This window comes from Eleginops maclovinus, chromosome 9 (genome assembly GCF_036324505.1).
Source record: "Eleginops maclovinus isolate JMC-PN-2008 ecotype Puerto Natales chromosome 9, JC_Emac_rtc_rv5, whole genome shotgun sequence".
In the NCBI taxonomy this organism is placed as follows: Eukaryota; Metazoa; Chordata; class Actinopteri; order Perciformes; family Eleginopidae; genus Eleginops; species Eleginops maclovinus.
The window spans coordinates 15,604,048-15,614,135 of NC_086357.1; the positions used below are offsets into that span (position 1 = coordinate 15,604,048).

The 10,088-nt window shown below is 40.9% G+C and overlaps 1 long non-coding RNA gene across 1 annotated transcript; it reads left to right on the forward strand.

Annotated features, from left to right (window-relative positions):
• The first annotated feature begins 3,713 nt into the window (after positions 1-3,713).
• Positions 3,714-6,816, forward strand: LOC134869126 (uncharacterized). The gene is made up of 2 exons (XR_010166386.1): positions 3,714-4,188; positions 5,144-6,816. It is a non-coding gene; the product is annotated as an uncharacterized LOC134869126 (long non-coding RNA).
• The last annotated feature ends 3,272 nt before the right edge of the window (positions 6,817-10,088 follow it).

The following is a 10,088-nucleotide window of genomic DNA, read 5'->3' on the forward strand; positions in this document are numbered from 1 at the left end:
CACTAAACAATACAAGGAATAGACAGATTTGAAAACAAACAGGTGGGCTTTTGTACAATTTGAGTCAAAAAGAAATCAATCGAGATAGACAGACGGACAGATGGACAGACCGACAGATCTTATTTTGTCTGCCAACTTGTTTGGTCATAATTGTTCTCATCCCTGACCACAAATCAAACTGGCAGCGTTAAAAAGCATCGACCAACAAATCATTTAACAAACAAACCACACATATTGTCAACTGTGAATGTTTTCAATGAGTTTGTATGGAAGCTACTGTCTGTCTTTAAGACTCTTTTTCCAAACAGCATTATTTTTGCTGGATGTATACTGTAGGCCTACTGGTTATGGTGTGTATTTTATGAGGGGCCCCTAGGGACATTATTCAGAAATACCGTTCACGTGACAAACAATCTAATACCCCCAATGTTGTATGTATGTTTATTATCACTCGCACACACATATACCGTTAGCTCTCCCATAGCATTCCCCCGTCTCTCTCTCTCTCTAGGAACCTCCCTTCTCCTCACCCAGTGGCGTTTTCATACGTACAAAACTGGTGGGGCACGAACAACTTATATATATATATATATATATATATATATATATATATACTATATATATATAGGCTTTTTGTACCTTAATACATGGAGTAAAGAGCGCTATCACAAAGCAAAACTTAACAATAACAACAACCGTGATGCCTCAGCATGAAAACATCAGACTGTCGTCACCGTGGTTACAATAGCAATCGATACATAAACTATACTTTCGCTCACCAAAGCTCCAGTCGATGGTCAACTTCTTTCATTTTCTGTTTGTGTTATTTACCACTGGTGATGTAGTCTAAGCCCTCTCGTCTCCTCTGCATAACTACACTTTTCGCACACAAACTTACAGCCAATCAGCTCTGACTTATGAGATGATGTTTTAGTGGGGCTGCGAGCGTTTTGCTCCACTTGTGATTTATTTTTTGCCGCACACATTGAATGAAAAACTACTCTATTCAATGCGCAGTGTAGTAAAAAAGTAATTTGTTTTCAAGGTCATTCATGTGTTTTTATTATCAGAAAGTTAAGTTGTTTATTTGTAAGCTCCAAATCCACATTTTTCCCTAAATAGCCTTTGTGCCCTGGCATGTGGCCTTTGTGCCCTAAAAAGATTTGTGACACAAAAGGTTAAATGGTTTTGCCCCTAAAATGACGAAATTCCAAGCCTGGGTACGACATTTCATTGATTTGTGTTATCTGATTTTTTTTTCAACACAGAACTACATCAAATCCAGTATGAGTGGAAATCCAGTGTTTATTAGCTGCTTGTTCTTAAAAAATATTTTTCTTCCTCTCTTCCTTCCCTAATTAACCCGCTGCCGTCACCAGAGCAGTGGTTAATTTGAGCCGGATCCTGCCGGAACAGGATCCGGCACCTCTTCATTTTGGCCACCCTGTGTTCCGGCACCTATTTGGGCAGATCCGGTACCTCTCACAAAAAATAAAAATAAAAAAATGGTTAAAATGAAATAAAATATACAGATATTAATTTACAGAAAAAAATCCCAAGAATTTCATGTCGTTTATTAAGATTAAGATTTGAAAGAGTCGGAGATCTGTGTTGACGCACTGAAAAGCTGGACCAACGGACAAACGCGTTCACTTTTGAAATTCGCCACATGAGGAGCACTTCGCAGAGAGGAAGAAACTAATTAAATGCAAGCATGTCAAAAAGACAGTTAAATTTACTGTCTTTCTTCAAAAAGAAGGAAGAGGTAATAGACACTTCAAAACGAGTCAGAAAAGCCTCCACAAGCAGCGACGAGGGCAGCTGCAGCGGTCATGTTGATGGTCAAAACCAGGAGGAGGTTAGCGCCGCAACAGCTAGCCAGCTAGCTAACCGACAGCTAGCCAAGCCCGGGCAGGAGGCTGGCACCGTGTCAGCAGCGGGTCAGGTTCACCGCCAGCCGGAGCAGGAGCCAGCTACCGTCGGCCAGGTGGAACACCAACAGCAACCGGTGGGTACCCTGGCATCAACTAGCCCGGTACAACAGCTGGAGCAGGCAAGTGGAACCGCGACATCAGGCTTACAGCAGGAAGAGTCAGTAGGAGAGGAGAGCGTAGAGGAGTGTGGGACGTCCAGCGACAGGTCAGGGATGGGATGCACAACTGCTTGGACAGAAGCTCAGCTAAAAGTGAAGCAGACTTACTATCCCTGGCTTTTTAGGGGAAAATCAGGTTTGGGTTGCACAACGTGTAAGGCGGTGGGACTTTGGGGGCAGAGAAGACGTCGGGGATGAAACTGGCAAAAGAGTGGGTTTTATGCACAGTAACCTCATCTGCTTCAGATATTATAAAACAGCAACGCGCACTTAGAAAAAAGGTATTTGAACATGCCCGTACCAAGGCTCACCTAGCAGCAGCAAACATTCTCGAAAAGGCAAAAGTGGACACTTTAGGACAATCTATAATTAATAGTCAGTCTGAGCAGATGGCCACTACAGCTCGCGTATTTCGCACAGCGTACAAGGAGGCTAAACGCCACCGTCCCGCATATGGCTTCGAACAGGAGATTGATTGCCAAGAATTAAATGGACTCGATATGGGGAGAATTTTACATTCCAATGTTGCATGTGGAAACATACAGAAACATATTTCTGAAGAAATGAAAAGAAAACTGTTTGAAAAAATAGTACAGTGCACTCCCAAAATCAGTGTAATGCTGGATGAGTCAACCAGTTTTTGCAAAAAGAGCTGCTTGATAATATACATTAGGGATCAGTTGCCCGATATGGACAAGCCTACAAACATTTTTACTGAACTCGTAGAGCTAGATGATCTAACTGCTCAAGGTATTGTCCACAAACTGTTGTCTGCTCTGGAGCGCCTGCATTTGACACAGGATTTTCTCTCTAAGACCCTCATTGGAGTAACTTGTGATGGTGCTTCGGTTATGTTAGGGCGTAAAAGCGGAGTGGCGAGTCGGCTCCAGGCCATGTTTCCCAACATTACTGTGTGGCACTGCTCAGCCCACAGGCTTGAGCTTGCAGTCGCAGACGTAGTGAAAGAGATGGGTGCTATAAATCACTTTAAAATATTGATGGACAAGATATATGCACTGTATAGCACATCTAACAAAAATCGAATGGAGCTGAGAGAGTCAGCTGAGAGCTTGGATGTCCAGCTATGCAAAATAGGTCGTATTTTAGACACTAGATGGGTGGCATCAAGTTTTAGAACCGTTGAAGCAGTGTGGAAGAACTACCCAGCACTTTACAAGCATTTCAAAACTGCATCAGAAGATCCCTCCCGTAACAGTGTCACAAAGCAAACATACAGTGGGCTTGCTATGCGCTTATCTTCGCATGCGTTTGTGAACAATTTAGGCATAATGTGCGATGCATTGCAAGAATTATCTGAGCTCTCAGTCGAGCTTCAAAAACGAGACATTACCATCATTTCAGCACACAAGTCAATTTGTCGGGAAATCAGGGTACTTGAGGCCATGTCGGATCGGCCAGGTCGCTACACTGAACTGAGCCAAAGGGGAATTGAGGAAAACTCTTTCCATGACATCACGCTGAATGGAGGAAAATCAAGCGACAGATCACTCGACCCCAAGCAGTTTTTTCTAACTGTGGCCAAGAACTTGGAGGACCGTATGTTATCTCAAGGAGGCCGGATGCCAGATAAACCTGGATATAACAAGTTCATTGAGGAGTTGAAGGTGCTTTACGCACAATACTGGCCCGAGGACGCAGGTGCGCTGTATGGAGAGACTGAGGTCGAGTCACTGTGTCAGCGCTTCAACATTGCCAACCCGCGCGCAGTCATACGGGCCTACAGAAGGTACAGAGACTCAGATGGCAAAGACCCCCCCCGATGAGCTGATGGAGTTACTTGTTGCTGTCAACAGCATTCCAATTGCAAGTGCTGAATGTGAGCGCGGATTTTCACAAATGAACTTGATTTGCACTCCCAACCGTAGCTCTTTGCTCACATCCACCATGTCATCTTTACTCTTCCTAAATCTTGTTGGACCCCCCCTGGCTAAATTCAATCCAGTCCCGTACGTGAGGTCCTGGGTGGCCAAAGGACACAGAACTGCCACAGACACACGCAGTAAAAGTAGAAAAAAAGAGATGGAGGACAATCCGGACATGCTCGTGATGTGGGGTGTTTTAAACAACTAAATATGGTGAGCAAACATACTGTCTATTAATAGGCCGCCGTGCCAATCTTTGAATAATAAATATTTTTTTTACACGTTAAACCTGTTGAGAAATTGATTGCTGGCTGTATACTGAAGTCCCACCTGTGGTGATGTGTTGTTGTTGTGCGTTGTGCGTACTATCCTAAAATAATTGTAAATTATCGTCATAACATTTATACCATGGATACTAGTGATGCGCGGGTTAAGGATTTTTAACCCCCGCACCAACCCAACCCATCGTGACAGCCAATCCGCACCGCCCGACCCGCAAAATTACGCTCTGATTTTTTAACCCAACCCGACCCAACCCGCAAAAATGGGAGAAAAAAAAAAAAAGATACCAGTGAGTTTACGTCGTGATTTGCCAAACGGTAGGCCTATTAACGAGGGGTTTTGCTCACAATTATGAGGAGATGCACGGCAGGCTATTATTTTCGCTAAACAAATGATTGACAGGAGGCATAGCTCGCAGCTTGCTGCTGCCTTCTGACGTGCTGCCTGTGTGCGGTGCATGAGACGGAGCGGGAAGAGAGGGAGAAAACCCCATTTTATCCTTACACAAAAGACAAGCATATGAACGGATACATATAACTATAATAGCTGGAATAATTGCGATTTTTACCCGACCCGCCCGCTACCCGCATTTTCCACGGAAAAAACAACCCGGCCCGCCCGACCCACGGGTTTTGGGCCAGCCCGCGCATCACTAATGGATACTATTTGAAATCGAGGCTTACGTCCCACAGCGTTGCAAGTGGACATTTTCATGTTGTTTTCAGCACCTTTTATGTATACGTTCCGGGACCTGTACGCGTCTCGTCATCCCTGAGCTGTCATGTACTTTGCGTTCCGGCACCTTATGATTTACAAATTAAGCACTGCACCAGAGGTTTATTCGGGTGCAGTTTGTTGACTAAACCACATGCTTTTCTGCCGCCAGGACACTCTGCTAAAGGTGGACTTGGGTGCTGAATGAAGATGGTGCGAGCCAGAAAGCCAGCTTCACGTGCTGCAGTGACCTCAGGGCTGACAGGGAGCGAGAGGACAACAAACCCAGCTCATCACCCCGTCCTGTTCCCGTCTCTGCATGTTAGAATCTCTCGAGAAATGACCCAGGGTTATTTTCCAAGTTCAGGTGGGGACTGGCTTCAGGCTGTAACTCCTGTTTTGAGGAAGTGTTACTTTCAGAAGTTGATGATGGTTGTTTACTTTCTATTTCTCTGTGCTTAAGAGAGTGATGGGAATGTGAAGACTTAAGATTAGACATGAAACGGTTAGTTGATTAATTGCTGAGTCATTTGGCGTCAACTGTTTTGATAGTTGTTTGTTGGTTCCACTTTCTGCTTTTCTATTTTTTTCAATGACAGAGATCTAAATGTATTCAGGATTTAGATGATCGTTCAAAATAAGCAAATAGCAGACTTTGTTTTTCAGATTTTACGCAACAAACCATTCATTGACTGGCCATTATAATTACAGTGCTACTGTAAATGCATATCTTTTGTTTAAATGCACTTTCTCTTCAGCGTTTATTTCATCTTATTCCAATCACAACTCTATTTTCAAAACATTAAGGATGGTTGGTACTGAAAACTGTTCCACTGGTTTGTTCCTGGCCTTAAAGATGTAACTCTTTTAAGTCAGATAAATGCATTACGGCATTGTGAATGTATGCTTTGTTCAGTGAAGCGTCTAATTGGATAATTAAATTGCTGTAATACGCTTATCCATTTTCTTACCAAGAGTTGGATGAGAAAAAAGAGGACCATGAATCTCTGAAATAAATATGATGGCGATCCATTAAAGAGCTGGTGAGAAATCTTCATCTCGACCATACGACAGACCAAGATTTCCCTTTTTCAGACCAGTAAAGTTTTGGAAAGTTAAATTGAGCCTTTGATTTAGGTTATCCTGTACCTTGCTTACAGTAAACATCAGACAGCATGCCTTCACAACTACCTTAAACATGCATCATCAACAGTTTGAAAACATGGCCTTGATTGTTGATGCAACATTGACGCACCAATTGTTGGTGTAATTATTTCAGTCTAGAATTTAATTTGAAGAGGCCTGTTCATTTTAAATCAATAGATCAGTGTAGTAGGTTTGATTCTCAAAGGGGACAATTGCAATAAAAACATCTGGATTTGTGGCTTTGTTAACATTTTACATAAAACCATCAAGTCATTATAAGGTAGAGATGTCCTCCTCACACGTTTAACAGTGAACAAACTACTGCTGTTTTTTGGCTACATAAACAAGAGGAGATGCCAATTTGGAGCCAACCTTTTTGTTTGTCTTAAAACGTTGGAGGAAATGTTCTGCTGATACAACGGGAACAAATAGTTTTTTCTGTTCAGACCTGTTCAGTCACTTTTTGTTATTTTGGTCTCAAAGAAATCCATCCATTGTGTATGACACACCATCTGTCCAGCGTTGAATAAGAGACAATTATTTAGGTGTGCTCAAACTGCTGAGTTGTGTGGTTGGTATTTATTTTTAAAGTTTGATTTTATTTATGTTTTGTTAGCAGTAGTTAGTGTAGTACTAACTTTGCACTGTGGAAAAACTGCTAGATGCTGTAAATGAATAAAATAAAGTGTTTTATGTTTACATTTTTGCCTACAATTTATTACATTTTAAGTCCTCTCTGCTCTGCCTCTAAGAATTCTATATTTTATTAACCACTGTATAAACGTTTTTATCATTCTGAATGACTTGTGAAAATTATGATCCTGAGCTGATTGTGGTCTCTTTAGCTCTTTCTATAAATACTGTATGTTAAGTGTTCGCTTACCATCTCTTGAGTAATCAAACCAAATGGATAACGTGCATTAAATGGCATGACCACACTTTTTAAGATAAAAACATAAAGAGCACTGAGGGTCTATACTTTCATACATAGGTTTACCATGCTGTACATCATACATCTAATACATTTAAACAGATATCTCTTAAAACATATTTTTTTACTTAGGCTCATTTTTTTTAAAACAGATAAACATTACACCTCTATGGCATGTCTGCAAAAGGGAGTACTCCGTCAGAATTACACACAAACCAAGTTATTGTGTCTATTTGAGCTTATAGAAGAAATTCACTAAATGTTTGTGAAAAGAATTGTTTTGGATGAGTGATGCTGATACTTAGTTTCCGGTGGTAACCTCTACAGAATGTCCGATCAGAACACAGAGGGGGAAAACGGCATCCAGAGAAATGTTATTGAGTCGTCATTTATTGAGTTTTCCCACCCACAACACAGAGTACTGAAGTGATACTTGCTGATATAGTAGATAGGTGTGTAAGGTCTATAAGGTGTGGGTCATTAGATGCACGCACACCATCAAAGTAACAGAAATGATTGACTTAAACAATGAGAGCTATAACTATGTATTGCCAAGAGATAGGTGGCCAATTAACTGCCTGACCAAATCACACTAAACAATACAAGGAATAGACAGATTTGAAAACAAACAGGTGGGCTTTTGTACAATTTGAGTCAAAAAGAAATCAATCGAGATAGACAGACGGACAGATGGACAGACCGACAGATCTTATTTTGTCTGCCAACTTGTTTGGTCATAATTGTTCTCATCCCTGACCACAAATCAAACTGGCAGCGTTAAAAAGCATCCACCAACAAATCATTTAACAAACAAACCACACATATTGTCAACTGTGAATGTTTTCAATGAGTTTGTATGGAAGCTACTGTCTGTCTTTAAGACTCTTTTTCCAAACAGCATTATTTTTTGCTGGATGTATACTGTACTGGTTATGGTGTGTATTTTATGAGGGGCCCCTAGGGACATTATTCAGAAATACCGTTCACGTGACAAACAATCTAATACCCCCAACAACCTTGACTGGCCATCCAGGTCGACCCCAATACAGCATAACCGCTGAACAGATTTCTCATTGTGTGTCCATTGGTATGACATGGCAGCGAATTGTATGCTCATTTTCAGCGGGAAACCCTGCCTTGGGTTAACCACAAACATTACTTCAGTCAAAAACGAGTTCAAGATATAAGAACAAGAAGTTGTTAAATGCTACGAAAATGCTGATGCGTTTATTTTTGCCGAACAGAATGAATGTCTGTTTAATATTGGAGGCTTGCTCAACACACACACACACATTTTATACTACACACCCAAGTCTGAACCCATTTGCACAGGCCTTTTGTACGTGCGCTGTGATGACAAGTCCACCTTAACAAATGCGGATATATTTGCGGATTGAGTAAGTGTCACTTTACAAACATTGAAGGTGATACCATTCATTCAAATGGACACACGTTTATTGACAAAAGGTCAAATTAGTCCTCTTGACGTAAGTTGACAATGGTATGACAGGTTCTTTTTTATTTAACTTAGAGATGATGTGCATATAACATGGTAAACAGAGACAGAAACAATAAACCCTCTATTAACATTTCATTCACATTATTTCCTGTTACTTCTTTTTGGACGTCTCCAACTTAAATATTAACAGATTATAGCTTTGTACACATGTGAGTATTGGCAGGGGGCAAAGGGACATTTGGCCAAAGCATTAACACTTGGAGTTTCAGATCCGCTCAGGACATCTTTGGTTATGATAAATGATGGACAACTGTAGTGTATTGTTTCTGTTTGTCCACGACAAAAAGTGTGGGAGTTGTGGAAAAGTACAACCAAATGATGAACCAGACATTCCTAGGTGAACAAAATATAAGAACAAATGGGACAACGTGTAATAGACAACTGTCATCAAAAGCTAACTAGCATAATAAAAACCTTTAGAGATAAATCAACCAATAAATCCGATAAACAATCAAAGGTATTTCCACATTGGTCTCACTCTTCAGAGCCGAAGGTCACTAGGCCAAAGGAATGCATTGCGCAACACCACTTGAAAATCTGCACAATGGAGTTTTTTTTTTTAACCTATGTTTGTATTTCTTTTATTGGTTTATTTGACAGAGTCATGCTTATTGATCAGTAAATATAAATGAGCAGGAGTCTGGAGATGCAAATTATGTTTGAATATTAACGTGCCACAGCTTTAACTTGCCAGTGAAGAACAGAACATCTTGCCTTTTGGGGTACTTCCAAATTCCATATTTTGGACACTGTTATGAAAATTGATCACGGTGACCAGATGCCTGTCTTTAACAGACGCCAGAATCATCTCAGCTGACCCTAAGTTTAAAATGTCATTAAATAACAAAGCAAAGGGTTAATGGGTAGATTGAATTTATTGTTTGGATTAATCAGTTCACTCCTCCCTATATTATTCCTATTATTACCCCCTCCTTGTGTATGCTACTGACGTATAAAATGCTACCAGATAAGGTGTTTTTCTAATCTAATTATCTGAGCAACTCCTGGTTCTTTGTGCTCTGTTATATTCTTTTGATGTTGCTGCCTCAAAGATAAGAAGGGCTGATCATTAAGGGTTGTAATTTCTGCCCACGTAGTTTCTCGTCACGGTTATGCATCCCCTGATAAAATACTATATGGTAGCAATAATATTTATATGTGTGTATTCATCAAGTCCTCTACGGGAATAATTTGGAGAGCAGTTCTGTTAACTTTGGCCTAATGGAGGACTCGGCTCAGCATCGGCCCATTGTAGGAATGGACAAACCTTCAGCAGGGGCTGTGTATCCTCTCCAAGGGTAGGAGGCGTTTACTTTTTGTTATTAATAATGGTTACCAGCATTGTCAAGGAGGTTCCCTGGACTGACGTCAGCAGGACCATTTAAAGCTTTTACTATGATGACTTATTGTTGCGTCATCATCTTCAAATACAGACAATCTTTTTTATTAGTCACCACAGCACCACTTACAGTAAGAGGAGTTCAAATTAGATAATTTCCTGTTCACATTCACACCCAAGCT